The 22,798-nt window shown below is 40.1% G+C and overlaps 4 non-coding genes across 4 annotated transcripts; 2 read left to right on the forward strand and 2 right to left on the reverse strand.

Annotated features, from left to right (window-relative positions):
- The first annotated feature begins 322 nt into the window (after positions 1-322).
- trnaw-cca lies at positions 323-394 on the forward strand. Its single transcript has one exon. It is a non-coding gene; the product is annotated as a tRNA-Trp (tRNA).
- A 9,219-nt stretch (positions 395-9,613) lies between these two features.
- trnam-cau lies at positions 9,614-9,686 on the forward strand. The gene has a single exon. It is a non-coding gene; the product is annotated as a tRNA-Met (tRNA).
- A 2,726-nt stretch (positions 9,687-12,412) lies between these two features.
- Positions 12,413-12,503, reverse strand: trnar-ucu. Its single transcript is given in 2 exon segments — positions 12,413-12,448; positions 12,467-12,503. It is a non-coding gene; the product is annotated as a tRNA-Arg (tRNA).
- A 256-nt stretch (positions 12,504-12,759) lies between these two features.
- On the reverse strand, positions 12,760-12,833 carry trnat-agu. Its single transcript has one exon. It is a non-coding gene; the product is annotated as a tRNA-Thr (tRNA).
- Positions 12,834-22,798: the final 9,965 nt, after the last annotated feature.

Below are 22,798 nucleotides of genomic sequence, written 5' to 3' on the forward strand. Positions count from 1 at the left end.
AAAGCACCTTAAAAGCTCCTTTGCCAATCTTTGTCCATAGTCTTATATATAGCATTTGCTTTTTGCAAACTAACTTTACATTTCATCACTGACCAAATGACTGACACTGAGTTCATTATTTCACTGTATAGTGTAACAGATTGTTTCCTTTACATATGAAATGTAACTCCTGAATCTTACTTACACCAACAATCAGGGACTTGAAATGCGGAAAATGTCAGAGCCTGCAACCTGACCGTCAGACTCAATTTGTCATTACAACCGCGACGAGAAAAATGCAAAGCCTTCTCTGGGCCATGAGGCTGGTCAAAACAGCCCCTCGGACCTCGTGGCGCAACGGTAGCGCGTCTGACTCCAGATCAGAAGGGTGCGTGTTCGAATCACGTCGAGGTCATGGTTGCTGGACTCTTGCTTTTGGCCTTTATTAGCAGCTGCTCTATCTTTCATTGTCCAATGTGGAGACTTTGAATTTGTCCAAAGTGTAGTCTGTCTCATCAAATTAACGTTAGTACATTATAACCCTCCTATAACATGTTACCAAACTTTGTCAATTTGCTCTAGCTGAAAAAAAGATAACTCTGCAAATAGTGACTAAGATGTATTCACAATTCAAGTTTCAGTGACACCTCAAATAATGTCACAGTCAAAGTATGTTTGAACTAATGATATTTGCATGGGAGGATCATGGCAATATCTTTTGGGTTCAAACAAAGACGACTATTGTCAGAGCCATTGGTTGGTCAAAATGAACACCATAAAGGATGCTTACCACAGTGAGACTAAACCATAATTTGCTAATGTATGGGTAAGACTTGTAAAGCATGTGGAAACGTCAGAGCCTGTACTCTGTGCAAGAAAAAAAAACTCGTGGAATTTGGACGTCAAGGGAAGATTCAAACAAGCTTTGGATTATCCCACCACCAAGAATCAGCCAGCCGTTGGCTTTTTAACGCCCGAACAGGGACTTGAACCCTGGACCCTCAGATTAATATAAAGTGTGGGTTTGGTCATATGAGGGGATTTCAGTCAGCATCAGGGGGTAATTTTGCTGGTGTCGGCATAAAGACTAACAGCAGTGTGTAAGAGCAGTGTCTCTGTTGTGTTACAGCTCCATCAACACTTTAATCTCATAAGGAGCGTGAGACTGAGAGGAACCACCACATCCAGAGTCCACCCACATCCAGCCCAAGTTCCAGCTGTGGAGGAGAAACCAGTATTCTTCAGCATCTGTGAGTGAAGTCCAGATCTACAAGGACACTACATAACAACACACACACACACACACACACACACACACACACACACACACACTATATTTAGTAGTTATAATTGGGGATTATTTTAGTAATCAAGTTTTCTACCAATTAGTCCATTGTTTATTTGAGTAATTGGATATAAGACGGGTCTCTTAAAATGAACTTTAAAAGAAAATGAATTTGTTTCCTTTTTAGACAAAAATTTTTATTGCTGAAATTGCATTCTGTGAAAACTAAACCCATTTAGAACATTCAATTGGCATATTACATCAAAATGCAAATACAAATATATAAATAAAAAATCATAAATGAACTCTGACTTTTTCTCGTAAACATCCAATATTTCTGGTGCCTCCACCGGTAAACATGTTATGGGTCTGAAGTTAACTTGGAAAAAAACCTTGTAATTGGAAAAAAATTTTATGTGACAGAAACAGACTTCCATATGAATCTTCTCCTCACACTCACTGTTTTCTCCTCTCTCCTCCTCTTTTTTATTCTGCAGCATCTTTTACTTTTAACTATCTGACTTCAGTTCTTCATCTCACCATCTGTGTCGCTGTTTCCCCTTTTCACCTTTTGTGTCTCCAGAATGTGTGTACACTCGTCAAGGTTTTTTTTTTTTTCAAAACAGAACCTTTGAGTGGAAAGTGGCACACACACATTTCCAGTCCCGTTTTGTGTGTAGCAGATTTGGTGGTGTCCCCACGATAAACAGAAACCTTTATCATCTAAGCATGTCACTGTAATAGCTGTCCTCACCCAACATAGATCATGAACCCACAACCCTGAGATTAAGAATCGCATGCTCTACCGACTGAGACAATAAGACACACAGTAGCGATTATCAGCGGGTTAATAAGGACGACCAGATTCGGCGGTGCTCGTCAGAAAGGTGTCACCAACATGAATAGAAACCTTTGCCATCTCAGTGCACCGCACCAGTGCAAAAGCTTTTTATTGCCCAATGTGGGGAAGGAATTAAATACGCTGAGATTAAGAATCTCACGCTCTACGCCGAGCACATCATTTAATTCTCCATGTCACATGGACTTCATGCAAAACACACGCCAGCTACTGACTGGTAGTTTAAGAAAAAGGTGTTTGAAAAAATGATGTTTGATGTCTGATTTTACGACTGAGAGCTCGCCGTCCTGTTCCGCAAAAGTGAGGTTTTTAACATGCTGACACGTGTAGTTACGTTCCTGTTGAAAAACGATATATAAAATATAAAAGACAATATCTGCTGCTGTGATGGCCCGAGAGGTAAAGGCGTTAGACTCGAAATCTAATGGGGTTTTAGCTCTCAGTAAATGTGTTGTATAAACCCACATATTGCTAAGGGTTCAATGAAGTTCAAGAGGAAGTGAACCCTGTATAGCAAAAATGATGGAAACTGGATTATCTGCACTTCTTTTGTGCTTAAAGAATTGTGCTGTGCTCAGCAGGAAAACTCAACGGGACTCAAACTGTTTTGTGTTTAATGGTGAGAAAAGTGCCAAAGTCTGTCAGAGACACTTTCAATTCTAAATGTTTCTTTTTAGGTGAAATTTTAGACAAGTCAAGACATTTCAGCAAACTTCATCACCGCTGCGATGGCCAAGTGGTTAAGGCGTTGGACTTGAAAGCTTGTTTCCCCACGCAGGTTCAAATCCTGCTCACAGCGTTTCATCAATGTGTGATAGTAGTTTATTGTTAAGTCTTTACTGTGTGAAGTGAACGATGTACAGAAGTGTTTCAACGTAAAAGAAACGTTAGAAACAAACATAGCGTCCTTTACTTGAGGTGAAAGTTGTTTTCTGGGACGAGGAGGAAGTCCATTAAAACTCACATTATCTCTTTAGCAAACATGATTCCTCTTGTGCTTTCTACAAGATCAAAAAGGTTCAAAAAGATCTTGAGAAACGTCTTGTTTCAAAAGAATATGTTTTATATCACTTGACTTCAGCCCTCAGACTCTCACTACACTGTAAAAAATCCAACTTGCAAATTGTTAACTCAGTTTAAAATTATAAGTTAGGTGGACATATTTTTGAGCACAGTGTTGAGTTTACTCATAAAAACGATTTAACTGCACGTTTACTACTGTTTTGTCCAATAAAAATAAACAATTAAGTTGGGAAAACGTAACATTTTGATTTCTTCATTCAAGCGATTCACTTCCCGTCATTGCACATGCGCAGTCTGTTTCCCTAGCATTGTGCACAGGGTTTCCCCTCATCAACCGCATTTTACTAGGGGCTGGATGTTCTCTGATTCAGGTAAGCTTTCTTTAAGTTTTATTTTCGAAAATAACCTAAATAAATTACACAGATGCTTAACGTAAAATGTAAAGTTGTTTTTGGAAAAACTATTTTAAGGAATGTAGTGATATTTTGCAATGAGCTCAGACAGTTAGCGTGCTTCATTTGAAGGTCATGTTCAGTTCACTTTGCAAAATCTGAGTGAAATGTTTCAAAATACACGATTTTTGTATGTTATAGTTATTACAATAAACTGTAGTTTAATGGACTGTGTGTTGTGGATGGATTTAGTGTTATTAAAAAGTGGGGAAAAACAGCATTTTACATTTCAGTACGTTATAGAGTATTCTTAACCTTGTGAACCGTGTGGTTATTTCTGATCTTAGACGTAAAACATAACGTGCTTTACATAACATCCAGTCTAAAATACAGAAAATATATCATGAATTATCAGCAAATGTCTAGTATTTCAGGAGCTTAGTGTTTTTTAGCATAGCTCTTCTTAGCACCATTTAACTAGTTCAATGTAATTTGGCATTATTATTTAGCTTTGAATGTGATTCATTGTATAGTCTCATTTTTTGTATGTAATATTTATGTTGTGTTTTAAACAATTAATGTCAATTTAGATGGAATGTATTACTGCACATGTCAAACTGTGTTTGTTTTTCTTTTTATAGGTTTGCAGATTTGCCCACAGTAGCAGAGAGGTCCTTTTGAAACACTACAGGCTTCGGCACTATCTAGGGAGATCCTGGCAGCATCCTTGTTTGTATACTGACTGCATCTGCACTTTTAAAACTTTAGGTGCGTTAAAAACACATTTGACAAGATGTAATTTTTCATGTGAGTTATGTGATTTTAAAGATGTTTGTTAGCCATCCCAGTTTTAATCCATTGAGGAGGCATGACGCAGTCACTTGTCCTTTTAAAGATTGTGAGTTGGCAACCAATGTCCTTTCAACTTTTAGTAGCCACATATCTCGGAAGCATAAATCTGAAGGTTTTAACTTTTTCTGTGTCTTTCAGGCTTCAGGTGTGCTGCTCAAAATAAACCTACAGCTCTCAAAAGTCTACCTTTGTTTATGAGGGGAAAAGTCTGGAAACTTCCTGAAGTCTTGCCTGGTAAGTGTGCTATCAGTCTGTTATAGGCATATTATCTCATACCTGAGGTACAGATCCTGTAAAGAGAAAACAGTTTTGTCTGGTGTCTGAAACTAATCTGATAACTGTTCTATAAGCCACACGTCAGGGAAAAGAGTAGAATGGAGGAGGCAAAATGTTGGCAAAAATTTATTTATTAAATAATCCTAGTTGAATACTTATCAGTAATAAGTCTGACAGCAAAAATTAAGTGTTACACTGTATTGCCAAAAGTTTTCTTTTCTAACATGAAAATGCCTCTGTGTATAAGGCAAGGTTCAAAAGGAAAGTATTTATTTATTCAGTGTGGAAGAACTTGACTGGTCTGCATGAAGCCAACTCCTAATCTCATCTAAACACCTTTGATGTCACTTTAAATGTAGCGCTTGAGCCAAAAACTCAAACCAAACACCAATGACTTATACATATGGGTAGTCATTTTATACACTTCCAAAACTGTTGCAACAGAGATGGAAATACAATTTGTAAATACATGAATTATGTTTTCATCTTTGTTGCCACAGATTTGAAAGTGCCTTTTTCTGTTCTAATAAAGGGTGTGTCCCAATACTTTTGTCCATATACTGTAAGTAGAAATCATTAGTGTTTGGTGATTAGTTTTTGGCTCAATGTCTGCATATAAGTCCCACCAGAGATGTTCATCTGGGATTAAGCCATTGCTTTCTGCAGACCAGTCAAGTTCTTCCACACTGACTGAATTAGTCATTTCTTTTTTGAACCTTTTCATACACAGCAGCATTGCTATTTTAGAATAGAAAATGGTCCTGTTCAAACTGTTCCTATAAAATATAATTCCATCGAATCTCATCTTATGCTTAAACGTTAAGATTTGTACTCATTAAAATTACTAAAGTAGTCAAACCTGTTCATTAGAAGGGGGTGTCCCAATACTTTTGGCAACATGGTCTATATCCAAGCAAACACAATGGAAAATTGTGGCATGTGTGATTTTGAGTGACCTATCTTAAACAATATAAAAATCTCTTTGTGGTCCAGCAGAACTCTATCAATTAAAAATGGGTTTTGTATCTGTGTTTATTACTGCAGGACACAGACCCAGAAGACACTCACACAGAAGGGATGAAGAAGGGGGTCTCAACTGTCGTTGAAGATGACGTTGCCACCATCCATTCAAACCCAAATGTAAGGTGCCTGTCTGTAGTTTAAGAGGAGCAGGTTGTGCTGGATAATGTGCAAGACGTCCCTACAGCTGTTGCTCTCCTATTTGACTTGATTTATGCCAATAAAATCCTTCGCTATCTTAAAGAACTAAAGTACACGTTGAAACTATTCAGAAAGTGTTTATTGGTCTTGACCCCCAGTGCTCTTCTAGAGTCCAGTGATTTAAAAACAAATTGGTAAAGTTGAAGTAGCTGCAGTTCATATGGCTGATCAAAAGTGCAAGTACTGATTTGTTCCTGTTTGTTTAGTAGCTGTATTACAGTACAATATATGCCAAAGTCAGTTTTGAGTTTTAATGTAAGGTTTAATGACTTTCAAGTTTTGTTTATAACAGTTAATACTTCATTGCTCTAACGAATGTGTTGAAACTCTGCTTGTTTATTTTTGGAGCATTTTAAGATTATTCTGGCATTTTAAGAACAATTTATTTTACTCCAGCACTTTAAAGGCATTACAAGATTGCCTTTTTTGCCTTTTATTTTATTTCAATTTTATATATATATTTTATTTTTAATTATTTATTATATTTTGATGACTAGAGAAAAAACTATCTGAATGCAATTTTTGCAGTTCATGTTGACAGGAAATGTGTCACTTGGCAAAATGGTAAAATAAACATTTTTCTCTAAAAAATGTTTGTCTTTTTTCATTGTGTTTACAGTATGTTTTGCAATATCTGTGTTTGATTTTTAATGTGAATGCCAAACAGGAATTTGTAAAAGAAGTTTGAATGAAACATTTAAAGCTGTAAATTAAAAGAAAAAAATTAAGTTGAACCAACTTAAAAAATTAGTAAATTTGCTGCAAAGCTTTTTTGAGTTTACTGAACTTCAGGTCTGTAGTTCTCCCTACTCGTTTTTTAAAGTTCACTCAACCCCCTTTTTAACTTTAAACAAACTCATGATGACTAGTTAGATGAACTTACTGAGGAAGGTTAGATGAACTTACTGAGGAAGGTATACCTAACTTAAAGTAGCAGTTTCAATCCACTTTCTACAATGATTTGGCATAACTTTAACCACGGAAGTTGAGTAAACTCAAAATTGCTTTGCAGCAAATTTACTAAATTTTTTAAGTTTACTCAACATTTTATTTTTTACAGTGTAGTGTACAGAGACAATTGTGGATTAAACATATTAATGTGTGAATGTTAGATTTTGCAATGTTTCTTCTTATTTAGATCTGGAAAAAATACCAAGACTAAAAGGTGAATAAAAAGAATAGAAAATATTATATAATAGAAAAGATTTACTCTCCTTTCTTTCTTAATTCAGTCTCTCAGTAAGTTTATAGTCACTCAGTGTGAAATCTGGGGCTGTTTAGATGAACACAACGATGATTTCCTGCAGGAAGTGAGGAAAGACACAAAGCTTTTGCTCAGCAGCTCTCAGTGTCTCTCTGTTTTTAGTTTCATCAATACGTCTGGTAATTGTGTAATCTGAGAGGAACTTTAGCTATTTCTTTAACTGCGTCAGGGCCGAGCATCTTGTTGACAGCGGCTTTGCAGGCAGGTAGCATTAATGTCTCTGCCACAGTGCGGGGCTTTTTTTGATTAGGCTACGAGTTCAGCTACTAGGTAGCTCACTTTGAGATCTCTCTCATTCACCTTTGTGTTTGTTTTTCATTAAAGTTGAAGTCATTAATTCTATTGTCATGACCTGCCACCTACTGTTACCCAATTACTGTACATGGTGGAGTATTTTCATTACTCTGACAGTCACTACATCAGAGAAACAGCCACTAAACAATGCAAATTATTTTCAGTAACTTAATAATTATTTCTGGAGCAATATGAGACCAGCTCTCTCATCCACACTCCCAAACATCATCAGTTGTTTGTACAGGATGAAGGCACTATAAAGTTCTCATCACAGTTTTAAATGAAACCTGACACACTGCTCACATCCTTACACATCTCCTTAATAGGCCAGATGTGTTAGCTTTTTTACTGCACATCTGTACTCTAGTCTGAGAGAGAGAGAGAGAGAGAGAGAGATACATCGTTAACATATTCGAAAACAAACAAATGATTAATATAATTAGCACAAAATTAAGCAAAAATCAAGCACTGACAGTGCCACTAGAGGTCAGTGTGAGACTGACAATTGTCAATGTGACCTGTGTGTTACAATTCAACTGTTACTATAACTAATGCAGTCTTTCTTCTTTGAAAAATCCAGAGTCACAATATAGAACTACTGCAACATTTCAGTGGTAACATACAGCATGTTTTTGTAAAGTAAGTGACTAAAAACCCCAAAGAAATTTTCCTGGCACTTTATATAAGTTATTATAGAAAAAGCATTAATTAAATGCAGAGAAGTCCCTTTTTAAATAACACACTGTTTTTGGTCCTGTGTATTTGGATGTGTTTTAAAGCATGTTGTATTTAATAACCTTTGTATGTTTTTAACCAACTAAGCCACAGCGCCTTGCTGCCGCAAATGCTCAGCCAGCTGTTGAATGGGAATTCTTCGCTCTAAGATTTAGGGGGAAAAAAGTGCATGGACATATTCATTCGAGCTAACAGCTAATAAGGCAGAAGCATGAATTAGATTTTTGTCTTAATGCTAGTCCTACCATTAATTTCAGACTTGCTAAGGTCCTCAACAGAAAATATGGTCAAATACAAATATAGTTAAGATACACATTGACAAACAATAGCCATGCCATAGCAGTGAAAACGTTCTATCTAATATCTGATCATAGTCTCAACAAACCACTAAAATTCTGTGGAAATTAGCATGCAACACACAACTGTTGACAGCAATTGCCCTGAGGGCGCAATGGATAGCGCGTTGGACTTCTGGACTTAGCGGTAGAGCTATTCAAAGGTTGTGGGTTCGAGTCCCACCAGAGTCGTTGTGCATTTTTTACTTGTCTTGCTAGTAACTTTCATTTTACACTAGGTAGATTGAAGAGCCATATCGCATGTGACATGTCCGTGCTTCTCGTCCTAAACCGAAATGCTTTGTTGGGCGCAGTTTTCAAAAATCTCCTCTTGTTCCACATGGTTCTACTCATTTGACCAAAACGTTGCTGTACCCTAATCGGATGTTCCAACAAATATTCCTGACACAGAATCATTCCATACTTTGTGCTCACACATCCAAAGCCCACAATAATGTTTTGATTAGCAAAGATTAGGAACATGGGCACAACTGTTTTGTCTCATCGGCACAACCATTTATAGACTGCTTGTGTTGATTCAACGGCCAGGCAATGGTGGATTCTGAGGTGTTGATTACATGGGTATGTCTTAAATCCAAAGTGAACAGTCCAATGGTATAGTAATTGTTCTAAATATGATTTAAAAATCTCTTATATTAAACCAATACAACATGCATGGGTCCAAGAGCAAACGATCTAGGTCAGCTGAATATCACTTAGGACATTGGTGCCTAATGTTGGTTAGTTGCAGGTCCCCTTTGTCATTGCTGAAAGCATGGTACCATGGCCATACAAACTGCAATGAAAATCAGGTAAATCGGGTACGACTGTGCTGTAATATCAACACAAAATATTATAGGCCTTTTTATCAACGAGCAAACTGTTTGTGGTGGTACAACGCCCTAGCAAGCTCAGATTCCGAGGTTTGTAATAACATGGATATGCCGTACAGTCAGTTTGGACAGTACATTGGTACAGCAGTTGCTCTAAATCAGTTAAAAAATCTTTTTTACACAAAACAAAAACAACAGCCAACAGGCCCTTAATTGTATTACATTCTCAGAGCGGGGGTTCCTAGTAACGGCCTTCGCCCAGGTCGCCTCGTTAGCGCAGTAGGTAGCGCGTCAGTCTCATAATCTGAAGGTCGTGAGTTCGATCCTCACACGAGGCACGTTTTCTTTTGAAATCTCCATCACTGCTAGTGGTTCTACAGGCAGACAAACTGCAACAAAAATCAAGTAAAACAGCTACAAGTTTTTCGTCTCATCGGCACAAACAGTTACAGTTGTGTTCAAAATTATTCAACCCCCAATGCTGTAAATGGTTTTAGGGAATTTAGTGTACATTTGTAATTGTATTCAGAATGAAATCCTACAAGGACTTCTTAAAGAACCATATGCAACTAAAATGACATCAATTAGTTTTGTAATACAGTAGTAAATGTTTCTTTTGTGAATTCTTCATTGACATAATTATTCAACCCCTTAAAGACTACCACTCTGAAGAACAGAGGTTCAATGAAGTGTTTTCAATCAGGTATTGAAAACACCTGTGGATATCAGGGAGCAGCAATAAAGCCTAATAAGCACCAATTAGGCAGCTTTAAAATGACTGTGATACTCAGCTCCTTCTAGACATTTACTGGTGTGGTTACAAACATGGTGAGGTCAAGAGAATGGTCCAGGAAGACAAGAGAACAGGTGATTACTCTTCACAGGAATGGCAATGGCTATAAGAAGATTGCAAAGATGTTAAACATACCAAGAGACACCACAGGAAGCATCATTCGCAAATTCAAGGCAAAGGGCACTGTTGAAACGCTACCTGGTCGTGGCAGAAAGAAGATGCTGACTTCGACTGCTGTGCGCTACCTGAAGCATAGAGTGGAGAAAAGTCCCCGTGTGACTGCTGAGGAACTGAGAAAAGATTTGTCAGATGTGGGTACTGAAGTTTCTGCTCAGACAATACGGCGCACCCTGCGTAATGAAGGCCTCCATGCCAGAACTCCCAGGCGCACCCCCTTGCTGTCCCCAAAGAATAAGAAGAGTCGACTGCAGTATGCCAAAAGTCATGTGGACAAACCACAGAAGTTTTGGGATAGTGTTCTGTGGACTGATGAAACAAAATTAGAACTGTTTGGGCCCATGGATCAACGCTATGTTTGGAGGAGGAAGAACAAGGCCTATGAAGAAAAGAACACCTTGCCTACTGTAAAGCATGGCGGGGGGTCAATCATGCTTTGGGGCTGTTTTGCTTCTGCAGGTACTGGGAAGCTTCAGCGTGTGCAAGGTACCATGAATTCTCTTCAGTACCAGGAGATATTGGATGACAATGTGATGCAGTCCGTCACAAACCTGAGGCTTGGAAGACGTTGGACCTTTCAACAGGACAATGATCCCAAGCATACCTCCAAGTCCACTAGAGCATGGTTGCAGATTAAAGGCTGGAACATTTTGAAGTGGCCATCGCAGTCACCAGACTTAAATCCGATTGAGAACCTCTGGTGGGACTTAAAGAAAGCAGTTGCAGTGCGCAAGCCTAAGAATGTGACTGAACTGGAGGCTTTTGCCCATGATGAATGGGCGAAGATACCTATAGATCGCTGCAAGACACTTGTGTCAAGCTATGCTTCACGTTTAAAAGATAGATAGATAGATAGATAGATAGATAGATAGATAGATAGATAGATAGATAGATAGATAGATAGATACAACTTTATTGTCATTGCATTGTACAGGTACACAGCAACGAAATGCAGTTTGGCATCTACCAGAAGTGCAAAATGTAGCAGTCGTGCAAAAGTGCAGATAAATATCTGGCATATTTACAGTGCAGATAACTATCTGGCATATTTACAGCAGTGGTATATATATGAAGTATATACAGTGAATAAATATAAAGGCTATTTCAGTGCAGAGATGTGTGGACATTCAGAAGTACAGTGAATAAATATAAAGGTGTACAGTAATTAAGAAAATGTGCAGAAATGAAAGGTTACAGATCACAAGATTATGGCATTAAGGAGTAGCAAGCTGAATAAACAGTCTACTATATATAAAAATATATATATATAAATATATACACATACATTATATACACAGATGAATGTGAAATGTTGGGCAGAATGTACAGTGTTGATAAATATACATACAGATATATAAGTGCAGATGTAATGAGGAGTGAAAAGATATAATATGAATAAGAATGTAAAAAAACTGATATGTTGCGTTGTACCACCACAAACAGTTTGCTCATTGATAAAAGGCCTATAATGTTTTGTGTTGAAATCACAGCACAGTCGTACCCAATTTACCTGATTTTCATTGCAGTTTGTATGGCCATGGTACCATGCTTTCAGCAATGACAAAGGGACCTGCAACTAACCAACATTAGGCACCAATGTCCTAAGTGGTATTCAGCTGACCTAGATCGTTGCTCTTGGACCCATGCATGTTGTATTGGTTTAATATAAGAGATTTTTGAATCATATTTAGAACAATTACTATACCATTGGACTGTTCACTTTGGATTTAAGACATACCCATGTAATCAACACCTCAGAATCCACCATTGCCTGGCAGTTGAATCAACACAAGAGTCTTTGGTTGTGCCGATGAGACAAAACAGTTGTGCCCATGTTCCTAATCTTTGCTAATCAAAACATTATTGTGGGCTTTGGATGTGTGAGCACAAAGTATGGAATGATTCTGTGCATATTTGTTGGAACATGATTAGGGTTATACAGAGTTTTGGTCAAATGAGTAGGTGAACAAGAGGAGTCAGGGCCCAACAAAGCATTTCGGTATGCCAGAAGCATGGACATGTCAAATGCGATATGGCTCTTCAATCTACCTAGTGTAAAATGAAGTTACTAGCAAGACAAGTAAAATCCATCTGCAACTCTGGTGGGACTCGAACCCACAACCTTTGAATAGCTCTACCGCTGCAGTCTAGAAGTCCAATGCGCTATCCATTGCGCCACAGAGCCGCTACGTTGCGGAGGTCTGTATTTTACTACCTCGGAACTGTTTATCTCAACGGATGGCTCGTAGTCGGTTTAAAATCACTGTTTTTTTCCATTGCTAACAAATACTATCAAGCTTTCAAAAGGGTCAGAGCAAAGCCCGCAATTCACCATTCAGTGCCCCAGAGAAACCATCTTATCCACTTGCAATGTTCTATCTCAAGCCATAAAGAAAAAGCTGGAAGGCACTCAAGCGGAAGCACCAAAGGACAACTGCATCAGGCACTGCTGGGATTCGAACCCAGGATCTCCTGTTTACTAGACAGGCACTTTAACCAACTAAGCCACAGCGCCTTGCTGCCAGACAGCAAATGCTCAGCCAGCTGTTGAATGGGAATTCTTCGCTCTAAGATTTAGGGGGAAAAAAGTGCATGGACATATTCATTCGAGCTAACAGCTAATAAGGCAGAAGCATGAATTAGATTTTTGTCTTAATGCTAGTCCTACCATTAATTTCAGACTTGCTAAGGTCCTCAACAGAAAATATGGTCAAATACAAATATAGTTAAGATACATATTGACAAACAATAGCCATGCCATAGCAGTGAAAACGTTCATTTAGGATTTAAGACATACCCATGTAATCAACACCTCAGAGGTCTGTAATTTACTATCTCGGAACTGTTTATCTCAAGGGATGGCTCGTAGTTTGTTTAAAATCACTTTTTTTTTCCATTGCTAACAAATACTATCAACCTTTCAAAAGGGTCAGAGCAAAGCCTGCAATTTACCATTCAGTGCCCGAGAGAAACCATCTTATCCACTTGCAATTTTACATCCCAAGCTACTCAGAACTCGTGGTGCATAGTCTGTCTCATCCAAATAAAGTTAGTACATTATAACCCTCCTATAACATGTTACCAAGCTTTATCAATTTGCTCTAGCTAAAAAAGATAACTCTGCAAATAGTGACTGAGATTGTCGGAACTCAGAGCCCGTCTCTGAGGCGACACATCGAGGGTGGATTTCTTTGCTCAGAGGATTCCCAATAATGCCCAGCCAATTCTAGAAAAAACACAAATATAATAGACACAAACCGCCAATGAAGGATCCTCAGTCCTGGATGAGTAAAAGCAAAACTTCTTTATTTCCATGCACATTTCAAAGAGCTCAGTAGAAGGTGGGTACTTCACATCAAAATGAACAGCACATTAACAAATGATAGAGCACGCCATAGTGAGGAAGTACACTGACTGTTGTTTCACGCTCATATTTATACCCTGTAGCCACCGTATCTTTTATTTTTTATTCCTTGACCTTGGATGACTAATGATCATTTTCCATTTTCTGCCTTCTCTTCCATTTCTGTCTTCTTTTCCCCTTATCTTCCATTTTCTGCTTGTGTTGATTCAACTTCTTCCAGTTCCCTTATCTTTGGCCTTGGCTTCTATTCTCCCAACCAACACCATATTTGGGGTTCCTGTCTTTCCGTTTCCTTATTTACGCCCATAACTTTATGTTAAAAAATATGAGTGAGTATAAAGCCCTTATTTTTCTCTGAGTTCAAGCATACGTTCTTCAGTCTCTCAAGTGTGAACAACCTTTTTGCGGCCTGTTTTGTCTTCCTGCATTTGCAATGGGTAAGTGTTATGCTTTATTCTTTTATAATGCTGTTTGCTATTCTACTTTCACTTATTTGAGTTATGTCATGTCTTTGATTGCTTGTATACTGTGCTTGATTATATAATGCTTTTATTTAATACTTGCAAGCCTAGATTACATTTTTCTAATTGTGTATTCTGAACTGATTGTTACATAGTGTATATGATTTTCCTTGAGTGTTATCCTTTGCTTGTGCTCAACCGTCACTATGATATTCCCTATTTTAACATCTTATCTCTGTTGGTCTCATTTGGTCTCTTTTGCTCAGCTCCACCACGTTTGCCTCCCAGAACGACTCAGTTGGGCATTCTTCACGACAATTCGCCAGTTTCAGCTCTCCTTACTTGCCGCTGAGCTTACTCATTTTCTTGAACATCTTTAATATAGTGTCCCTGAGGATGCCTTCCTGCCTCCTCGCATTATGCAGAACTTCTCTAAGATTTAGTGACAAGAGCACACAGACTTCTCCTGAGCTCAACAGGATAATACTTCCTGACACGACACCACAGTTTTCTCCCTATCCTTCACACTGGTCTCCCACTGATTATTCCCCTACGTCTCCTGTTGCTTTGCCAAGTCACCGTGCTCCTGTGCCTTCACCTGGCTTAAGGCCAAGCCGCTCTTTCATGTCTCCTGCCCATGCTTCTGTGTCTTCGCCGGCCTTGGGCCTAGCTACTCCTACATGTAATCCTGCAGCTCAGAGGTCTGTAATTTGCTATTTCAATAAAGATGCTTAATCTCCTCAAGTTTGTTTCCTGTCCTTCTTTGCCTATTCCATACACTCAAAACATTTAGTCAGATTCTGTCCTACTCACACATGTAAATACCTTATTATTATTATTAATACTTGATGTAAATAAAGGTTTGATTAACATATAGATCAAATAGGTTTTGTCAAACTACATCTATTATATCTAATAAGTTCTATATTGCTTTATTAAGTTAATTAGGTTAATTTAGTTTGATAATATTAGTTTGATTATAACACACGCTAGATATGGTTGATTAAAATATTTTTCTCGACATTACTCCCCCCTCTGAGACTTTATAGTCTCACATTCCGCTTATAACCACTTATAACCGTTTCTCAATCATACATGTCATGTAATACAGCAGTAGAACAAAGTAAAAGTCTTTGACTTCTTTGGCACATGTAGTTTTTCTGAGCCAGAGAACTGGGTATTCGCATCTGAGCCCATCAACAAATGATAGCACTTTACCAGGCACTCGTGTGTTGAAAAGAATAATAAAGCAAAAACAAAAAGTAAAAGAAATAAAAGCAAAATGATTAAGATTGACAATGCAACATTATAAGATCGACATTACTCCCACCCTCACACTAATGGGTGCGCCAAACCACAACATCGATGAACTGCCTTCTCCCATTTCTGTCTTCAAACATTTTCTAGTTCCCCTTATCTTTGGCCAGTGGCTTCGACAGTGGAATCACCACCAAGGTCATCCTTAGTCGTGGGTGTACATGCAGTTAAATATGAGACACATATGTTAAAATGAAAATTGAAATTAAACAATGTAGTCCGTGATAATGTGCGATATCTGTGAATCAGGATAGGGCGACAGTGCCAATCCCGATGTGTTGCTGGTTCCATTTGTCCATAGAAGTGTTATGCTTTATTCCTATAATGGTGTAGTATGTTACACTTATTTGAGTTATGTCATCGTCGATTGCAGGAAACTGTGCTTGATTATATAATGCTCTTGTTGAGAAGGAAAGAACCCCAAATGACATTTTTCTAAGATTGCCGTATTCTGAACTGATTGTTACATAGTGTATATGATTATAGACAGAGTTATCCTTGCTTGTGCTCAACCACGCTCCAGAGAAAACATGTTAGCATGGCGCAAAATGGCGGTCACTGGTCTACGCTGGTCCTCATCTGTTTCCCAAGCAAATTCATCCCTCTGCGGAGGAAAACCGAACCACTCATGGGGTCCATCATGGCACCGGTCACCCAAAGGACAGTCGTCACCGTCTTGGCACCACAAGCAATGTGTCTGATGGTCATAAGTTAGGGCTGCACACGCCTCACAGGGACCCCTGAATGTGTCGAAGGCGAAGCGATAACCCTCATAACATGTTTCTGCGAATGCACACACACCAGGAAACAGTCGCAGATTCGGCTGTAGCCACCTGGGTTCACCCGCGGCCATGTTCCTGCAGACAACATGTAAAACTCACAACAACAACATGGTTCATACAATATAATGCGGACAAGCAACGACCTAAAGCATTTGCCATGAAAGTGGGAAATATAGAAGTAAACCTCCACAGGTATGTTATTAGCATCAAGATCAATAATCAAGCACAGATAGATAGATGGCTAGACAGATATATATCTATATACATATTAAAAGGATATGTTTGGTGTACGTTATTCTTGTCCTTTGTTTAAACCCAAAATCTGCTTTCATGTCCACGTAGACGTTATGGTCCATAGCAGCATAGATGTGTTCTGTAGTAGATTCCTGCTCCATAACAGCCGTCATTGGGAGCTGTACATATTGTCCGAACAGTGAGTGCACAGTCTTGCTTATAAGAGCACGGAGACAAGGTATTCGCAGCAAACAAAAATGCCATATTGCAAGAATTAAGTTAATTAGGTTAATTTAGTTTGATAATATTAGTATTAGTCACGCCAACCAGTTTGAAGAAAAAAACCAACCTAGCCAACTGGTAAGTGCAGATTCCTTCGCATTATTGGAGACCATTTCATCACGAGCTTTCGCCATGCGGTCTAGTAGAGCGTGTAGCGGACCTGCAGAGCCAGTGTGAAGAGGAATAACCGTGCAACAGTCCTCCCGATAAGATGGCATACACCTTGGTCTGGTCCAAGCATTTTGTCAATAGCGAATCTATTCTGCACAGCCATTAATGTAGTGGCGTGAAGTTGTTCTGATATCAGTTTCAAGGCTTCAATTGTGTGATTGATAAAACGTTGTTGGTTGTACCAAATATAATTTATCCAGGCCATATTACGATCTACTTGGATCCAAGGGAGAAACATTGTCAATGCCTTGGAGGCGCCTTTATCTAGGGCAGCAAATTCAACTGGAACACCTACTGGTGTGCCCTTCCAACTTATATAGATTTATTAGTGATTGTGAGATACTTGTCCTTATAATTGTTCATGATACTAGATAACAGAGTTTTTTCAATGTCATCCTGAAGAGTGCTTGACGTCGTCTTGACCTCACCAGGTCATTTAAATGGGTCTCATTTACCGCCATGACAATGAGACGTCCTTCTAGAACTACCGGTGCACAGCGACCATGCCATAGGCTCGGTAGAACCTGCAGCACGTCATTTCCACCACAGAACCAAAATATGTCTGCTAAGTTTAGCGTGCCCCTTCTTAGGCTTGGGACATGAAATTGACTACGTGAATCACACCTTTGTGTGGAGGAATTACAAGACTGTTTTAAGTTAAGTATGTGGAACGCTGCATCAATCTGTTGGCGACATGAAGACTCCGGTGACCATCTGAGTCCACCAGGAAGATTATAGACAGAGTTTGAATGGATGCACAACCACCCGCAAATCATCATTACTAAGCGTAGCCAGGGGCTGATAATCGCACGCAGCACTACGTGAGCGCATCCAGTTGGCACCATAATCAACAGCGGCTGAACCTAATAAACATATAGCTGGGCAAAGATGAGTGGTGTTATAAGGTGCTTTGTCACATGCCTTTAGCCCTACTGTCGGCATAACACGAGGTGGACGTCGAGATCTTCTGTCACATACAGTGCATGTAGAGTGGGGCACTGCTGCACGCCCTGAATCTACTACACCCCTGAATGTGTCGAAGGCGGCGATAACCCTCATAACATGTTTCTGCGAATGCACACACACCAGGAAACAGTCGCAGATTCGGCTGTAGCCACCTGGGTTCACCCGCGGCCATGTTCCTGCAGACAACATGTAAAACTCACAACAACAACATGGTTCATACAATATAATGCGGACAAGCAACGACCTAAAGCATTTGCCATGAAAGTGGGAAATATAGAAGTAAACCTCCACAGGTATGTTATTAGCATCAAGATCAATAATCAAGCACAGATAGATAGATGGCTAGACAGATATATATCTATATACATATTAAAAGGATATGTTTGGTGTACGTTATTCTTGTCCTTTGTTTAAACCCAAAAAATCTGCTTTCATGTCCACGTAGACGTTATGGTCCATAGCAGCATAGATGTGTTCTGTAGTAGATTCCTGCTCCATAACAGCCGTCATTGGGAGCTGTACATATTGTCCGAACAGTGAGTGCACAGTCTTGCTTATAAGAGCACGGAGACAAGGTATTCCGCAGCAAACAAAAAATGCCACGGCTGCAAGAATAATGGCAAGCGTAGTTCAAATACGTATTAGTCACGCCAACCAGTTTGAAGAAAAAAACCAACCTAGCCAACTGGTAAGTGCAGATTCCTTCGCATTATTGGAGACCATTTCATCACGAGCTTTCGCCATGCGGTCTAGTAGAGCGTGTAGCGGACCCGCAGAGCCAGTGTGAAGAGGAATAACCGTGCAACAGTCCTCCCCGATAAGATGGCATACACCTTGGTCTGGTCCAAGCATTTTGTCAATAGCGAATCTATTCTGCACAGCCATTAATGTAGTGGCGTGAAGTTGTTCTGATATCAGTTTCAAGGCTTCAATTGTGTGATTGATAAAACGTTGTTGGTTGTACCAAATATAATTTATCCAGGCCATATTACGATCTATTTGGATCCAAGGGAGAAACATTGTCAATGCCTTGGAGGCGCCTTTATCTAGGGCAGCAAATTCAACTGGAACACCTACTGGTGTGCCCTTCCAACTTATATAGATTTATTAGTGATTGTGAGATACTTGTCCTTATAATTGTTCATGATACTAGATAACAGAGTTTTTTCAATGTCATCCTGAAGAGTGCTTCGACGTCGTCTTGACCTCACCAGGTCATTTAAATGGGTCTCATTTACCGCCATGACAATGAGACGTCCTTCTAGAACTACCGGTGCACAGCGACCATGCCATAGGCTCGGTAGAACCTGCAGCACGTCATTTCCACCACAGAACCAAAATATGTCTGCTAAGTTTAGCGTGCCCCTTCTTAGGCTTGGGACATGAAATTGACTACGTGAATCACACCTTTGTGTGGAGGAATTACAAGACTGTTTTAAGTTAAGTATGTGGAACGCTGCATCAATCTGTTGGCTACATGCCGCCTCCGGCAGTGATCCTACAGTAACCACTCCTCTTGCGCGAAGGCACAACGGGAAAGTTTGTCCCGGATGCACAACCACCCGCAAATCATCATTACTAAGCGTAGCCAGGGGCTGATAATCGCACGCAGCACTACGTGAGCGCATCCAGTTGGCACCATAATCAACAGCGGCTGAACCTAATAAACATATAGCTGGGCAAAGATGAGTGGTGTTATAAGGTGCTTTGTCACATGCCTTTAGCCCTACTGTCGGCATAACACGAGGTGGACGTCGAGATCTTCTGTCACATACAATGCATGTAGAGTGGGGCACTGCTGCACGCCCTGAATCTACCAACCATTGTCTGTACAGGTTAAGGTTTGGCTGAATGTTTGTAGTTTCAGCATATTGCTTTACTGATGTCACATTGATCCTTTCCGCATATCTATAACAGGTCGGGGCTTTTGGATTAGAGGGATAGTTGGGGTTCTTGTATCTGAAACTAAATTGTATTCTAGGTAAGTTCATCTCTTCCTGCCAGTTAGGGACATATACTAGAATTTTATACAAAACATCCCCATACGCTAAAGATTCTACTGAGGTTCTTTCAAACGTGCCATGCGGGATCCCAACTTGGGGAAAACCAAAATACCATAGAAGCGTAATATCAACACAACTGCGGGTGCCTAATATGCGAGGTATAATTCTGTGGGGTACTCCTGTGACCACTATAATGTCTGTTTCTTTATCCGTGTCGGTCATTCGAGCCTCAAGTCTCATCTCGTATTCAGGAGTATTATTTATCTCTGTAGAGTTGCAGGGATGAAAAAGGGATATAGTGTATGTTATAAACATATGTTGTGCAGTTACTGGAAAGGATGGCAGGACCTTAGTGTTATTTAAAACGCCCAATGCACACCGGAATTGTTCTGCAAGCACGTTTCTGGCCATATGTACAGAAACCTTTGTAGCCTGTTCTGAAGTGAGACTAGTTTTAGCAAGGTGACCTAGAGACCCTAGTGGTTTAGACCTTTTGTATCTATTTGTGGACATTGTGCGACTTTCTGGACCTGCTGCGGGTTGGGAATAGTTATTTAGGGAAATGTTGGACAAAGGGACTGATATATCTGCTGGATGATGTAAATAACGGTTAATGAAAATGTAAGGGCAAATGAACCATACTGCTAAAGCCATAACGAGTACTGCCCAGTGTCTTTTGGTGGGAGTCTGTTTGGTCTTTAGGGAATTTTTCATCATGGTTCCACAGGTAGATCGATATCTAAGTCTACTAGATCTTGTAGATTAAGAGTGTCAAACTGTTCAGGTGGAGTGACAGGAGTCTAGTGTGTCATGTGGTGGTCGTGAATCAACCTGATACGAACAACCTGGCCTCGGTTCTCCTTCAACTGGCCGTGGTTGTGTGGTTTTGGCACGTGTCCTGTATGCTGGTCCTCTGTCCTGTGCTGGGCCTGCGCCGTCGTCATCGTCCTCTGAGTCGTCAGAGTGGGCGCAGTGTGCCAACTCGACCTGAGACTTCCTCCACTGTGGTCCTTTCACTGCAGCTCTGCAACAATGGTTAAGATGATACCAGTATTCCTTACCTTCAACTTTGACTGCGGTAGGAGTTGCTAGTACCACCTTGAATGGGCCTTCACGTCGTGGCTCACTCCAGTGTTTCCTTTTAAACACTTTGATATACACGTAGTCACCTGGTTGCACCTGTTGCATTGGCTCATCAACCTGTGCCCCGTGTGTGGCTTCACGGACCTGTGAATATAAAGTTCTGTGTATTTGCGTCAGATGTTTGCAATAACTAGACATGTCTGCTTCAAGTTGTTCAAGTGAGGAGCCTGTGTAAGGTCCTTGTGTAAAAGCAACTGGCATGGGTCATCCTGTCAGCAACTCATGTGGTGTCAGGTGTGTGTTGCGATTTGTTTGAGAGCGCATTTTCATCAATGCCAGTGGAAAAGCCTGTACCCAATTCAAATCTGTGCTAGCACAAATTTTGGCTATTTTCTCTTTCAACACCCCATTTGCTCTCTCAACCATTCCCTGTGACTGTGGATGGTAAACACACCCCATTCTTTGCTTGATGCACAAAGCTTCGGCAAAGGCCTTGATCACGTTATTTACAAAATGCGGTCCATTTTTAGAGCTCAACTTGTCAGGTATCCCAAACCTCGGAACCACTTCCCTGATCAAAAACTTAGCTACGGTCTTTGCGTCATTCTTGGCAGTAGCTGTTGCCTCCACCCATCTGCTAAAACGATCTATTACTACCAAGATGTATCTTTTCCCTTCCTTCCTATCTGCCATGTCCACAAAGTCCATCATCAAATGTCGAAATGGTCCCCTTGGTTCAGGAATGTGACTGATTGGTGCTGTGAAATGTTTTCTGACATTACGTGCTGCACATAGCTCACAGGACCTCAGGAATTTGTCCACCATACTGGCCAGATATGGCGACCACCAATTCCTTCGGATTGTGTCTATGGCCTCCCTACGATTACAGTGATCTACCCCATGTGCTTCAGCAATGAGCTTTGGTAAAAGAGCTAACGGTGCCACTCACACTCCATCAACACTCCTCCATAACCCTGTGTTGGGGTCTTGTACTGCACCTCGTTTCTTCCACCTCTCTTTCTGTTCCCCACTTGCTACATCCTGATATTCCCCAAGATCTTCCTCTGTTACCTGCCCTCGTACTTCCTCATGTTCTTCATCCTGTACCATCACTTTCACACAATCTTCTTCTACTGCTGCGCTCTTAGCTGCCTCATCTGCTGCTGCATTACCTCTACTGACCATATCTCCATCAGATTTGTGGGCTTTACACTTCACAATGGCTAATGCCTTTGGAAGCATCATTGCTTTGAGCAAATCCGAAATTGCAGGACCATGTAAAATGGATGATCCATCAGCTCTCTGGAAACCCCTTTGTTCCCAGATGGGTCCAAATGTGTGACATACCCCATGTGCATATGCTGAATCAGTGTAAATAGTACACCTTCCTCCTGCTCCCAGCCTACATGCTGCTGTTAACGCTTTTATTTCTGCCAATTGGGCAGAACAAGGTTGTGGTACACTTACACTAGCTAGTACTCGAAACGAGTCATCTTACTCATTGTGCATGACCACAGCATATCCTGCTTTATTGCCATCATTCGCACGATAGCAAGAACCGTCCACAGACAAAACAATTTGGGCATTTTGCAATGGTTGGTTCTCTAGGTCATCTCTAGCTTTTAGAAATTTCTCTGCTTCTGTAGTGCACTCATGGGGAATTCCCTCATCTGATAAGACCACTCGATCAGCTGGATTGATTGTGAGGCACCTCTCAATTGTTAGTTCTGGTGCAGACAGGATGACATCATACCCTGTCCTTCGTGCATTCGTGATCACAAACTTTTGACTTGTCAGCAGAGCATGTAATGCATGAG

Source organism: Silurus meridionalis, chromosome 3, assembly GCF_014805685.1.
Source record: "Silurus meridionalis isolate SWU-2019-XX chromosome 3, ASM1480568v1, whole genome shotgun sequence".
Classification (NCBI taxonomy): domain Eukaryota; kingdom Metazoa; phylum Chordata; class Actinopteri; order Siluriformes; family Siluridae; genus Silurus; species Silurus meridionalis.